This window comes from Dysidea avara, chromosome 7, assembly GCF_963678975.1.
Source record: "Dysidea avara chromosome 7, odDysAvar1.4, whole genome shotgun sequence".
Classification (NCBI taxonomy): Eukaryota; Metazoa; Porifera; class Demospongiae; order Dictyoceratida; family Dysideidae; genus Dysidea; species Dysidea avara.
This window is the reverse complement of record NC_089278.1, coordinates 29,253,613-29,269,250: the sequence shown is the minus strand read 5'-3', so window position 1 is coordinate 29,269,250 and position 15,638 is coordinate 29,253,613. Positions and strand designations below refer to the sequence as shown.

Sequence of the window (15,638 nt, the reverse complement as noted above, 5' to 3'; positions counted from 1 at the left end):
GCTGTTAGCTTGGAAAAGATCTGAGACTTCTCACCATCTGGGTGACGAGCGTCAAAATTTTCTGCAGCATCAAAGAATTATGTCGCGCTTTCTATATATCCATTTCCAGAGGCGTAGCTAAGGGGGGGGGGGGCAAGGGGGGGGCTGCACTAAATGATTTTTTAAAAACCTTCGTCACAAATTTACCAGTATTAAACCGACACGCAAATGCCTGTAAATTATGTACACTACTACGCGGTATCACCAGGGGTTGCTAGTGAATGCGCACACACAACATTCAACTCGCTCGTGAATCCATCGAACGAAAATGTTAGTAAATATTAGAGACATACTTCTATATTTAGCGTGATAGAACATTTTTGAATCTAAAAAGAGTGACCCGCTTCTCCTCGGCAGGAGTCACAACTCACAAGTAACAAAGGAGACCAGATGACGCTATGAACCTACTGCCTACGAGGTGATAAAGTGTTAGCTAAATAAATGTACCATTATCGAGTCGATCACACTGGACCTTTGTACGTACGGCAGTGCAGTCTGTTTTTACTTTGTCAGTCAGTCAGGTGGATCAGTCAAGCTTACAAGTTCTACTAGCATGCAAGACAGGTGGGATTTCGTGCAATACATGGCATTTGAATTTCGCCGAGTGAAGTGAGTGAATACGTCATCCTGTCAGCAGTGTGCTAGGACTGCAGCACAGGCTGTGGCTAACGTTTGTATTTGCACTAAAGTAGCTATTAGCTCTACCGGACTGTGGATGAATCTGTTGGAGTACAGTTGTGGCACGTGCGATGATGCTCGACGAATGTAGCTACCTCGATTGGAAGCAGTCAGTACTGAAGTAGTTACGTAGCTAGTTACTTAAGCTGTAATAATACAACACCGTATGTTGGCTAGCCCACCATTGGGTTATTAGCCTTTTCTTGCAATCATGAATGATTTTGAATGTTTCGTGGGGGCATGCCTGCCCCTCTATCACCTTCTGGCTAGCTACGCCCCTGTCCATTTCCAGCACTTCTGCAGCCACAACGATCATCAATTATAGATTAAAACTATGTCCCTGAAAGTTTGGTACTAGTGCACGTACATGGTTGTCAATTATTGTTTCATCCACAGCTTCCACGGCTCGCTCTAAGCTATGCATCAAGGGAGGCAGCAAAATCGTCCAAATTTAACTTCACCTCTCACGCTCCACAGCAGCTTCAAATCTTCACTAGATCACCCTACATCACCATTATGCCTCAAAACAAACCGAAAAATGCACAAAATCTTTCATTTTTGATTCGAGCTGGGTGGAGCTCCTGGTATACTGCATCATATGAAATCACAGAAATACTAACTACTACTACTACCAAACGTTTTGAACTATCTTTTATCATCATTCTAAACAAAATTAAGTGACCAGTGTGGTATCAGAAGTACTGGAAAGTACTTTGGCACCACTGAGAGAATCCCTTGAAATGAGGGAATGTCTATTTTACGGACCGGACAAGGCGAATTTTTTTTTTGGACGAGGTTATGACTTAGAAAATTTCTAGCACCAGTAATTTTCCGTAAATTCTGTTCAGGCACGTGTACTCGAGTGTACTCCGGAACCAAACTGTGAACTTGGCCCCTTTCAGTCTACATGCATGCACAGGATGGACGGTCGAATCATGGATGATGGAATAGCAGCGATGATGTGCTCTGGAGAACTTGCGATAACGTAAGTTCAATGTTTACTAGGCAGCGGGAAATTTGACAACTTATCAAAGCGGCTACAGTAAATGCCGCCATAGTACTAATAGTAATAATAGGTTATTAAACGGCCTCAGACTTTAACGTCAGCTCCATTTTGTACTATTGGGACAACCCTTCAGTTATAATAAGAAATCAGCTGCCACTTTAGTAAATTTCCCTTCAGCTAATTAGCTATACTGCTGTAAAAGCATGCAACGTGCAAAGCCAATTCCTATTATACGTAGTAGCTACATGAATGTGCTATACTGTAGCTGAGCTGCAGTCTGCATGCAACAATGTGTAGTTTGATGTTGCGAGTTTGGCAAAAGCTTTCAATTTCCCAAAATATTTTTGCCAATATTAGCTAAGATAATGCAACATGACCCAAGCATTCACCACTTTATTATCTACCAAATTCCTTCACAAGTGAAAATGCCAAAATTTTGTCCCATTAAAATTTCTGTTTTGTCTGGTTCAAGCATTAAGTGTGTATCCTTTGCAGAAGGGCAAACACTGTGAGGTACTGTCAACCTTCACCTTAGGAAAATTAGAACGAGAAGGAGCAAAGTCTTTAGAACGCTGGTTAAAAAGGTATTTTTATGCTTTATTCACATTCATATATAATGTATTACAGATGAGAAATCTTCTAGAATGTGACTTGGTACTGATTCCACTAAATGTGAAAGCATGTCATTGGGCTTTAATGGTGAGTACAAATAAATAATGTATACTATAAGGCCACATAAATGTAATTTTTTAGTCTCTCATCATTGCCTGCATCATATTTTTCATAGCCGCATCAACATTAATTTTTTTGCTCTCGTGCTGTGATATTTGTTCATATTCTGAGTCATCTACTCTAGCTGACTTATGTACAGATTATTCTTCTGGACAACACGACGGTAGTCAACCTCTATCAGAATAGTATACCAATCCAACAGTGAAATGCCTGGCTGGCAAGGATAGAAAAGAGCTAATACTATTTACTGTTTACAACATGTGTAACGTCACAACTTGTAACTGGTTTTATTACTTTTTAACTTTTTCTAGTAAACACAGTTCATTCAGATTTAAAAAAATTGATTAAATATTTGAAATACCCGCCCACAAACTTTAAATTTTGGATGCGTTAACTAACAATTAACTTTATGTGGCCTAGCAGTAGCTATAATCGGTTACCTTTACAGGTTGTTGTACCGTCTATGAAAGTAATGACATATTATGATTCAATCTGGAGATCGGCTGATGAACTATTCAATAAATTCCGGTAGCTACATTACCATACATACATGTGATTGTAAGTAAGCTTAATTGCTAGCAGTAATAGTGGACCATTTTCCATGCTAATAATCTAAAAGTATCATTTACCAGTGCTTCATTGCAAATTCAGAATTCTATAGAAATTAGCTTGCTTTAACTATCATTTACTCATATCTTAAACTACAGGAATATTTTAGAGGCATCTCAAGCCACAGTTGATGATGTTACAATAGAGTGGGACAGTTTGAATTTCTTTGTTGCTCAGGTGATGCAAATTATTCATATGTGCTATATACATTCATATGCGCAATCACAGGACATTCCATCACAAACTTCGAATGATGATCGTGGGGTATTTATGCTTTCTTATGCAAGGTGCTTGGTTTTTAACAAAAGCTTTTGCTTTACACAGGTATGTGTCCTATAAAAGGCTCTTATAATTACTGTTTACTGCAGCAGCAGCTATACATTTCGAATACAAATCATGCAATTCAATTGTTTGAAAAACAAGAAATATTGAAAAGTGAAAAATTCATAATAAATTGAATCAAAAGCAAGAAATTTAAGAAATCCTTATTAATTATTGTCACCTATATTTCTCTCCATCATAACAAAAACTAATAATGTTAAGTCAACATATTTTGCTTACTGATCTCATTTTTTGTGACCAAAATATTTATTTATGAAATGTTAAACTATTTCTGTGCTGCATTAGTTTCATAAGTACCGATTTCTTTCTAATATAGTTTTGTAATTCCTGTTCTACGCTATTTGTAGAATGACATGAAAGAAATCCGCTATACCATGGCTGTAGAATTATAACAAAATTCATTGCTCAACCAAAAAGGATCTGTCTTTTTTGATGGCAATGATGCCATAACAAGCGAATGTGATGTTACTGATGTTCCACCTGATGAAGACTTAAACATCTCTACCCCTTCCAATTTGTCACCTGTGGACTCAGATTTGCTTTTATTTACACAGGTAATTTTAATTTTTGTAACTGTGTACATGTATGTATACGTAGGTAAACCACTTAGACAGTCTGCACTTACAGTATCAAGACACACGATAGTGTGTCGTGCGGCCCAAGAAGCCGGCGCGCCACACCGTGAGTATATTGACAGGAAGAACGAAAACGTCATTTTCACACCTTTGTATCTCGGTGATCACTTATCTGATTGGAACCAAATTTGCTACACAGTTGCCCGCCAGCCAAGGGAGTCTACATTCCAAATTTGAAGGAAATCGCTATAGCCATTTCCGAGATACGAGCTTCCAAAGTTTCGTTTTTTTTCTTCTTTTTTTTTTCTTCTTCTTCGTCTTTTCGCACACTTGCAAAAATTGCTATAACAAGCAAACGCGTACTCCGATCGCCTAGACATTTGGCACACAGAAAGGGAGTCCAAAGGCAAATCTTAGCATCAAATTTGGTACAAATCCGATGAATGGTTCAGGAGTTATGACCGATTATTTTCTCGTAAAACAAGATCGATTTGTTGTCACGCCTACAGGGAAAACCGCTTCATCCAATGAGTTGAAAAGTGCTATGTAGATGGAGTAACCATCGTAGGAGTGCCTTTTGGTGGTTTTAAAGGAATCGAGATAAAGACCACGGAGATATGACAGAAAACCCAACCTGTGTCACAATTACGCGATCGATTTTTATGAATAAAAAGTATTAGTTTTCACGCCTACTAGGCAAACCGCTTAGAGCAATGAGCTGAAAATCGGTGTATAGCTGGAATAATCTTCATAGAAAGTCCTTGCAGTAGCACAGAAGAATCGGATTACAAACCACTGAGTTATGATTCGAAAGCCAACTCCGTGTAGCAAATGCGAGATCGAGATACTCTAATAGAACAGTCACCCTAATAGAGCATTTGGCTAATTTATTTACTCCATTATAGAATTTTATTACATCACAAGTTATTCTGTAGGGAGTTCAGCTGCAAACAGTTAATCTTATAGACAGTTCAGCAAGAAGACAGTCACCATGTAGAGAGTTAAGCAAATATATCACTATAGAGATTCAGAACATTACAAGTCACACTGAAGAAAGTTCAGCTATAAACAAGTCATGCACTGTGTAGAGAATTCAGCTACAATTAAGTCACTCTCTAGAGAATTCAGTTACACAGAATTCAGCTACACACAAGTCACTGTGGAGAGAGTTCAGCTACAAACAAATTATCCTTTAGAGTGATCAGCTATAAACAAAACACTTTGCAGGATGTTCAGCTGCAACAAATCAACCTTTAGAGCGATCAGCAATGAACAAATCAACACAAATCTACCTGTAGAGAGATCAGCTAGAAACAAATCACCCTGAAGAGAGTTCAGCTACAAAAAAATCACCCTGTAGAGACATCAGCTAGAAACTAGACACAATGTAAGGAGTTCAGCTACAAGCAATCAACCTGTAGAGAGTTCAGCTAAAACAAATCAACCTGCAGAGAGATCAGCTACAAACAAATCACCATATAGAGAGTTCAGCTACAAACAGATTACCTGTAGATAGATCGGCTACAAACAAATCAACCTGCAGAGAGATCAGCTACACACAAATCACCCTGTAGAGAGATCAGCTAGAAACTACACACAATGTAAGGAGTTCAGCTACAAACAAATCACCCTGTAGAGAGATCAGCTACAAACTAGACACAAAGTAAGGAGTTCAGCTACAGGTAAATTACCCTGTAGAGAGTTCATCTACAGACAAATCAACCTGTAGAGCAATCAGCTAGAAACAAATCACCCTGAAGAGAGGTCAGCTACAAAAAATCACCCTGTAGAGAGATCAGCTACAAACAAATTGCCCTGTAGAGAGATCAGCTACAAGCAAAACGCCCTGTAGAGAGTTCAGCAACAAAGAAACCACCATGTAGAGAGTTCAGCTACCAACAAATTACCCTGTAGAGAGATCGGCTACAAACAAATCAGCCTGTAGAGAGTTCAGCTAAAACAAATCAACCTGCAGAGAGATCAGCTACACACAAATCAACTTATAGAGAGATCAACTACAAACAAATCACCCTGTAGAGAGATCAGCTAGAAACTACACACAATGTAAGGAGTTTAGCTACAAATAAATCACCCTGTAGAGAGTTCAGCTAAAACAAATCAACCTGCAGAGAGATCAGCTACAAACAAATCACCTTTTAGACAGTTCAGCTACAAATAAATTACCTTGTAGAGAGATCGGCTACAAACAAATCAACCTGCAGAGAGATTAGCTACACACAATTCAACTTGTAGAGAGATCAGCTACAAACAAATTACCCTGTAGAGAGATCAGCTAGAAACTAGACACAATGTAAGGAGTTCAGCTACAAGCAAATCACCGTGTAGAGAGCTCAGCTACAAACAAACCAACCTGTAGAGCGATCAGCTAGAAACAAATCACCCTGAAGAGAGGTCAGCTACAAAAAATCACCCTGTAGAGATATCAGCTAGAAACAAATCACTCTGAAGAGAGGTCAGCTACAAAAAAATCACCCTGTAGAGAGATCAGCTAGAAAAAAATTACCCTATAGAGAGATCGGCTACAAACAAATCAACCTGCAGAGAGATCAGCTACACACAAATCAACTTATAGAGAGATCAACTACAAACAAATCACCCTGTAGAGAGATCAGCTAGAAACTAGACACAATGTAAGGAGTTCAGCTACAAATAAATCACCCTGTAGAGAGCTCAGCTGAAACAAATCAACCTGCAGAGAGATCAGCTACAAACAAATCACCTTTTAGACAGTTCAGCTACAAATAAATTACCTTGTGGAGAGATCGGCTACAAACAAATCAACCTCCAGAGAGATTAGCTACACACAATTCAACTTGTAGAGAGATCAGCTACAAACAAATCACCCTGTAGAGAGATCAGCTAGAAACTAGACACAATGTAAGGAGTTCAGCTACAAGCAAATCACCGTGTAGAGAGTTCAGCTACAAACAAACCAACCTGTAGAGCGATCAGCTAGAAACAAATCACCCTGAAGAGAGGTCAGCTACAAAAAATCACCCTGTAGAGATATCAGCTAGAAACAAATCACCCTGAAGAGAGGTCAGCTACAAAAAAATCACCCTGTAGAGAGATCAGCTAGAAACAAATCACCCTGAAGAGAGATCAGCTACAAACAAAACACTTTGCAGAGAATTCAGCTACAAACAAATCAGCTTGTAGAGAGATCAGTTACACACAAATCAACCTGTAGAGAGATAAGCTAGAAACAAATCACCCTGTAGAGAGTAGCTACAAGCAAAACACCCTGTAGAGAGTTCAGCAACAAAGAAACCACCATGTAGAGAGTTCAGCTGCAAACAAATCACCTTATAGAGAGTTCAGCTACAAACAAATCACCCTGTAGAGAGATCAGCTAGAAACTAGACAGAATGTAAGGAGTTCAGCTACAAGCAAATCACCCTTTAGTGAGTTCAGCTACAAACAAATCAACCTGCAGTGAAATCACCTACAAAAAAGCACCTTGTACAGAGTTCAGCTACAAACAAATTACCCTGTAGAGAGATCGGCTACAAACAAATCAACCAGTAGAAATATCAGCTACACACAAATCAACTTGTAGAGAGATCAGCTACAAACAAATCACCCTGTAGAAAGATCAGCTAGAAACCAGACACAATGTAAGGAGTTCAGCTACAAGTAAATCACCCTGTAGAGAGTTCAGCTAAAACAAATCAACCTGCAGAGAGATCAGCTACAAATAAATCACTTTACAGACAGTTCAGCTACAAACAAATTACCTTGTAGAGAGATCGGCTGCAAATTAATCAACCTGCAGAGAGATCAGCTACACACAAATCAACTTGTAGAGAGATCAGCTACAAACAAATCACCCTGTAGAGAGATCAGCTAGAAACTAGATACAATGCAAGGAGTTCAACTATATACAAGCAAAATCACCCTTTAGTGAGTTCAGCTACAAACAAATCAACCTGCAGTGAGATCACCCACAAAAACGCACTTGTACAGAGTTCAGTTACAAACAAATCACCCTGTAGAGAGATCAGCAACAAAGAAACCACCATGTAGAGAGTTCAGCTGCAAACAAATCACCCAGTAGAAAGATCAGCTAGAAGAAGTTACCTTGTAGAGAGTTCAGTTACAAAGAAACCATCATATGTGACCTGATCTTGGAAAACCTACCTTTTTGGCACATTGGTCAATTTTCTGTTTTATAGCTTAAATAAGGTACTGGGTGCTTATCTATCTTGTGTCAAAATTTCAACTTAATATCTTTAAGCATTCCTGAGATATGGCCAATTTTCTCTCCTGTACATTACAAACTAACTTTTATGGTAGTGTATTGAGTTCTGTGAGTGATTAAGGGTGACAAATGGTGACAAATCACTTTGTTTAGCAATAATTCCGTTTTTACTATCTAGAATACTTTAAAAGACATTTCTGATAGTTTAATGAAGTATTCTTGGTACATTTATGCAATTAAATGCCATGTATTATTGTCTAAGACTAAGTTTTAGCCATTCCAGCACCTGAACAAATCACCTAATTTGTAAGTTAATTGTTGTCCCACGCATGTGAAATTACTACATGGTCTGATATAATCATCCATATCTCCTACGAAAAAGAAGCTATGGGTGTGAAACTTCACAGCAAGAAGGTTTAATACTTGCTTTATCCAAATGTGCAAAAAAAATTAATATTGAAAAAAATGTTGAAATTTTCAATTGAGTTTTCCCAAAAAGTTTGCTTGTGCCCAAAAGGTAGGTTTTCCAAGATCTGGTCACATATAGAGAGTTCAGCTACAAAGAAATTACCCCGTAGAGAGTTCAGCTAGAAGAAGTCACCTTGTAAAGAGTTCAGCTACAAAGAAACTACCTGTACAGAATTCAACTACAAACAAATTACCCTGTATAGAGATCAGCTAGAAGAAGTTTCCTTGTAGATAGGTCAGCTACAACAATTCACCCTGTAGAAAGATCAGCTAGAAGAAGTCACCTTGTAGAGTGTTCAGTTACAAAGAAACCATCATGTAGAGAGTTCAGCTGCAAACAAATCACTCTGTAGAGAGTTCAGCTACAAAGAAACTGCCATGTAGAGAGTTCAGCCTCATACAAACTACCTTGTAGAGAATTCAACTACAACAAATCACCCTGTAGAGAAGAAGTTACCTTGTAGAGAGTTCAGCTACAAAGAAACCATCATGTAGAGAGTTCAGCTACAAAGAAACCACCTAGTAGAGAGTTTAGCTGCAAACAAATCACCTGTAGAGAGTTCAGCTAGAAACAAATCACCCCGTAGAGAGATCAGCTGGACGAAGTCACCTTGTAGAGAGTTCAGCTACAAAGAAACCATCATGTAGAGAGTTCAGCTGCAAACAAATCACCCTACAGAGAGTTCAGCTACAAAAAATCACCCTGTAGAGAGTTCAGCTAGACGAAGTCACCTTATAGAGAGTTCAGCTACAAAGAAACCATCATGTAGAGAGTTCGGCTACAAAGACACCACCATGTAGAGAGTTTAGCTGCAAACAAATCACCTGTAGAGAGTTCAGCTAGAAACAAAATACCCAGTAGAGAGACCAGCTAGAAGAGGTTACCTTGTAGAGAGTTCAGCTACAAAGAAACCATCCTGTATATAGTTCAGCTATATTTCAAGTCACCCAGTAGAGAGATCAGCTGCAAAAAAATATCCTGTGGGGAATAATGGGCATTTAATAAATATATGTATATAATTTGTATAATTACTAATAAAATCAAAAATAATTGAAGTACTAAAAGTCTTCTTTAAGTTCTTTTCTTCTTCCTGTAGTAAAGAGAAAAACACATGGGTTAAAAAATCCCTAAAGCCAGCCATAGGCCGGCTTTGCAGTATACAAATACAAAAAGAAGTGATATCTAATCAAAAACAGCCAAGCTGTAAAAAAAGGTGCGGTCCCCAAAAAGGCCATGGTGAAAAAAGATGTGAAATCCAAGGTGGCGGCCAAGAAATGGCTGTGATGGGAGGTTAATGGTTACATTTTAATAACGACAATTCAGGTGAATTTTGTGCCGCTTGGTCTTGGCACCAAATTCACCTGAATTGTTGTTATTAAAATGTAACCATTAACCTACCATCACTGCCATTTCTTGGCCGCCACCTTGGATTTCACATCTTTTTTCACCATGGCCTTTTTGGGGGCCGCACCTTTTTTTACAGCTTGGCTGTTTTTGATTAGATTATATTTACCCAACTAACTATATATCGAGGTAAAACTGCCTAAGATGTTTCTGGTGTGTCTATGCATGTGGTAAGCTCACAGAAAAGTTCAACTACTGTCTATAGCTATAGTTTCAAAAGAATTTATCCCTACTCCATAGCAATATAACAAATAGTGAAAAAATGTTACACTGGTATTTATGATTAAAGGGTGAAGCACTGGCAAGTGAAGAGATTGGTTGCTTTGTTTCGGATCCGCACCACATTAAATGTGAAAAGCCAAGCATGGATCTTTCTAACCAACCATATGAAGAGTTAGATGCATCAATTGAGAACTCTTTGACTATAACCAATAAACAAAGTAAATTTGATGTTGTCACACGAAGTTACAGGTACAACAGCAAACCAATTTGCTGGGATCACTGCATGAAAAGTAAGATGTCCTGCTTGTGTCAGCATGTAGGAAATTTTTTTAATGATTTCCTTTAGAATTTCCTATTTGAATTATCGTGCAGGAAATGTTTTTGAAAATTTTCTGTACAATTTCTTGTTAGTGTCACATTGCAGTAAATTGTTTTAACATTTACAAGAAATGTAGATAAAATCAGTATTAAAATTTTCACCACATTCATGACTAGTGAAAATGCAGCTGTAAACTGATCAAATGGATACTGCAGGTTTCTTGTGTTTAGCTCAGTGTAATACTGAGCCAAAACTTGGTTCTCAATACAACATAGGCTTTCAACATCATATAACAGAGTGTCTCTACAACAATGTGTAACACTGTAACCCATATTATACTGCTGCAATAACATTTTAGTGGTATATGAATTGTTATACTAAGGAAGCTCTATTTTACTTTTAAAATTAACTTTATGTGATGCCAGAATTGTATCTAAATCAACTACACCATATTTCTCAGTGACTTACTGTGCTACAGAAAAAAGAAGCTATGGCATACAGTGATGATACTCAACCCTTTAGGGCTTTCAACATGACAATGTAAACAGTCAACACACGGAGCTAGATAGTTATGTATTGTATGCCAAGGTAAATATTGAATGAATTTATGGCCTTAATTGTGTATTACACTTTGTGTCTTTGTACAATATAGATGTTAGAATTTGTCATGAATAGTGACAGACAGCTAGGGAGTATGGCGTTGTGACAGTGTTTATTTTAGTAAATATCTAGCGATGGCTTTACTTACTGTTTCAGCGGTTCACCATCTTCATGCTATGTACTTTAATGTATAATGCAATGATATACCTGGACTTGTGGAAAGGTACTGATTACTACGATAAAATAACCTGCACTTGGTTGCCAGGAGATAAAAAAGAAATAGTGCATTTCATGAATATAATAATAAAGGAAATGTAAGTGGCTATGAATATTATACATGTACACCATAAAAATTTCTCCTAGTGTATATATAAGGAATGGGAATATATGCCTTTACAGTTATGTGGGTGATTATGTGTAACATAGCTACAGTGCAGTGACTAAGTTGATACCATCCTAGCATTCCCGGTTATCGCTCAGGTGACATATTATTGTGATGTTGCTTTACATTAATTTTATAACTGAAGCAAGCTATCAACTTAGCTATGATGATATCACATCATTTTACATATAGCTAGTTTCTGTGTACATTAGCTACATCGTACTGTCTACATTACCTGATACATGATTCATGCAAGTCTACATTGACAATATACAATATGGCTAATCTCAACTCTTTGGTCAGTCATGGACAACGTTAACACAGTATACTGTAATGTTGTGGCCTCCCCTAGTCTCTGTTGAGGCTCCACAGCCAACTGTGGTATAGTCTCTCCCGCAATCCTATAGTGGATGGTTGCAATTGTCAAACCAACAGGTGTTAGTCTTTGTGTCACTGCCACTGGGAACTTTCTGACAAGTGTATGTAATGCATAACAATAAATTACTGATTTTTGATTGTATATGTGTACTATCAATAGTTCATAATAAAGAGGTCTTATAGTATGGACTCTTGGTACAAGAGGTTATTGGTAGAACTTTATTGCAGGAAAAAACACTAATGACACTTAGATGGTTTATTAATTGCAATGTTGGTTTACAGTTAAATGGCTTCTATCCGTGCAAGAATTATGATGTTGTAAGAAACAAAATGTTTGGATTACAGCACTCTCATATGGTGGTCTAAAGCTAGTATCACATTAGTTCACAGATTTACTATACAGATTTGGAGACCTGTATGCCTTAATAACATTATGAGACCAACTAGATGTGATCATCATTCACATGTAACTAGTAGCTAGTAATGTGCAAGGACTTGCATGAGGAATAAAGTTCTCCTAAAATTAGCTATTTGCTAAGAAACTGCATGAGTGAGAAGGGTGGTGGCAGCTAATTGGTCATATTCATAGAGTTGAAGAATTACACATAACTTTATTTTTAAATGTTTTGGTAGACCTTTTGGTTAAATACCTCTTAGCACTAGTTAGCAGCAATGTGTGAACAAAATTCTATCATGTCAGCAAGGTAAGAGTTTAATCTCAGAGGTCCGTAAGATGGAATGCAATCCATCTATGTACATGTGTCCTGCTTAACTGTGTTACCTGATCCTGCATGGTGGTAGCTGCAGCTTTATGTGTTTAAAGTGCCAAGTGTTCACAATTTTTTCACAGCAATATGTGAAACACATTGCTCTTCAAAGCAGGCAGTGAAGTGTAGCTTAGTAATCTACTCTATGAATTTCCAAACTGGGCATCCGCCACAGCCTGTTAACATTATTTCATTAGTGGCTATATCCATTTAGTGGCTTGAAGTAACAGCTGTTAGTGTCTTTGTGTCGCCTATGCTTGGAAGGACTTATATACTTTGCTATTCATTCATGTAAGCATGGCCTGTAGACATTTTGAATCACAAAAAAACTTCTATAGCTGCTAACAGTCTGTCACTATCAAATGTATGAATTTTAGTAGGCACAGTCAAAGTTTGGTAATTGTAAGGTTTCAGCCAGGGTTGATGCTCAGTTGCTGTTGTTGCTTCCTGGAGCAATAAAGGTTACTTACATTGCTCCGGTTTACCCAGTTGTTAAATAGGGACCTTTCTTAAATGGTGACTTTTTTGGTAGACCTACTTTTAAATGCTTTTAGTTGAATACATATTAAACTATAACATTACTTTGTTCCGTTGTAAATGAATTTCTAGTCACCTGTTAGCAACTATTGTGTGCACTATAATACATATTTACATGTCAGGAACATGCATTAAGCATGTAGCAAAGTAAGTTTCAATCACAGAGGCTCTTAAGATGGAATGCAATCCATCTATGCACATGTGTCCTGCTAATGGTGGTAGCTACCTTTTTCTATATTAAAACTAACTTAAAAGTGCCAAGTGTTCACAATAATCGCCACAGTGATGCGTGAAGCATATTGAGCAAAAGCTCTTCGAAGCAGGCAGTGATGTGTAGTGCAAAAAATTCTATGAATTTGCATACTGGGAATCCACCACAGCACATTATTTCATTAGTGTTAATGGTTATATTCATTTTAGTGGCTTGAAGGAACAGGTGTTAGTCTGTGTGCCAATAGTTTGAAAGGACTTATACTTTGCTATTGCTTTTGACTCATGCATGCATGCAAGCACGGACATTATAAATCACAAAAAAATTCTGTAGCTACTAACAGTCTGTCACTATCAAATCCATTACCTTTGGTAGGCACAATCAGTGCTTTGATACATGGAAAAATTTAATGTTGTGTAGTAGCTAGTGTGTGTGTGTGTGTGTGTGTTTGTGTGTGTGTGTGTGTGTGTGTGTGTGTGTGTGTGTGTGTGTGTGTGTGTGTGTGTGTGTGTGTGTTGGGCTTTGCTCTGTTAGTGTAGGCTAAGGCTGACTAAGAAGTTGACAGGAATGCATTCAAGTACATGAATACTTTGTGTGGATAATCTAATTAGCCACAGTGCATCCACCGCACTAGCTATATGGCTGCGCATGGATCAGGTCACTGCTCTATCATGGTATATATATACCAACAGCATGCATGCATGCACAGATTGCACACAATCACCTTCGCTGCATGTTTCTTCCGATTGTTCTAGTCGCAGTTAATAACGAGGCTCTAGCAATGATGCAGCTTGTTGTCATCCAGAACTAGAACAGAACTTGTGCTCCATGGCAGACTTACCTGCAGGTATAGCTATAAAGACTGTCACAGCATTTATGATCGTTCGTAGATATCGTCTCTTCCATCCTTTTCCACCAGTTTCTAGCGACGCCACAATTGTATACCTTTGCTATAGTAGCTACAAAATCGCATGTTGCTTGCTGGCAAAAGGAGTAGAGGATAACACCCCCTGGGTTGAGAGACAACTGGGTGCATTCCACAAGCACTCATCATCTCTAGTACAACTACCTCACAGTGAATTGGTTAAGTCTACTTTATAGATGACTGCAAGTGCAAGCTAACCTGACATAGGGAACTTTGCAGAAATACATATAGGAAGAGCTGCATTTGTAGCAATTGTGAGGTAAGAAGATGTGGCTAATTCATGATTCGTCATTAATTTGTTATCTATCATTGCATGGCAGTGGGATCTGCCATCAGCATCACCTAGCTACGTAAAGTTGTCAAAGGAAGTTACAAAGTAGTTACTGATGCTTTCAAAACTTGGACTGCTGATGATGTCTTGTGGTAGTACTGTAGATGAAATCATATAGTAAGTTCTGCTATAGTTCTTGGAAATGAGTATTTTGTGGTCTATTGAAGTTAGGCAGTGGAGAAACCTGTGATCATGGCTGGATCTTGTGAAAGCTATGAATGACACTGTACAAGGAATAGTATACATTAATTCAAGGTTTGTCACTGAAAAAATTGCCATAGCAATATTTTTATTGTAACAACATTTTTACAGATGCTACCTATATATAACTAGTGATGAAACAGATTATGAGAAGAAAGCTGCACTCAACCGACAGAAGTAAAAGAGCAAATCTACATTAATTTTAGTGATGTAACATCCCTCAGAAAAAAAGATTCCTGAAGGTGTCAAGAATTTTAATTTGTGAACTGAAAATTATAGTTGCTGTACAAATGATGTGCTTTTTTACTTATTAATGAAATACGTATTGTGGGTAGTAAATGCAGCACAGGAGCGAGACATTGATAGCTATATTACTAGCACAGTATAAAGCAGATGCACAATATAGAAAATGTTGATTTCAGCTACAGGATTTTTTACATCCTGTATGCATTTCACAGTGTTAAATGTACATTTCTTCACTGCCTCATTTCCAGCACCATTCTAGATGCAGTAAATCGTTCTCTATCCTCTGTAGGAAACTTTATTGAAATCTACTGATGTTCTAAGTATGAAATGTGACTGAAATGACAAATTTCATGCACATTTTATACTCGTTACCTACAAGCGGACATGGAACATTTCGCCCAGTGGATAATCTTCCAGATGCACTTCAGTCTGTTATGCCTACA

General features: G+C 37.9%; 2 long non-coding RNA genes across 2 annotated transcripts; both read left to right on the top strand.

Annotated features, from left to right (window-relative positions):
* Nucleotides 1–2,354: 2,354 nt before the first annotated feature.
* Nucleotides 2,355–3,235, top strand: LOC136261419 (uncharacterized). The gene is made up of 3 exons (XR_010703892.1): nt 2,355–2,422; nt 2,904–2,983; nt 3,163–3,235. It is a non-coding gene; the product is annotated as an uncharacterized lncRNA (long non-coding RNA).
* A 10,954-nt stretch (nt 3,236–14,189) lies between these two features.
* LOC136261385 (uncharacterized) lies at nt 14,190–15,282 on the top strand. The gene is made up of 5 exons (XR_010703878.1): nt 14,190–14,339; nt 14,383–14,676; nt 14,738–14,865; nt 14,916–15,003; nt 15,061–15,282. It is a non-coding gene; the product is annotated as an uncharacterized lncRNA (long non-coding RNA).
* Nucleotides 15,283–15,638: the final 356 nt, after the last annotated feature.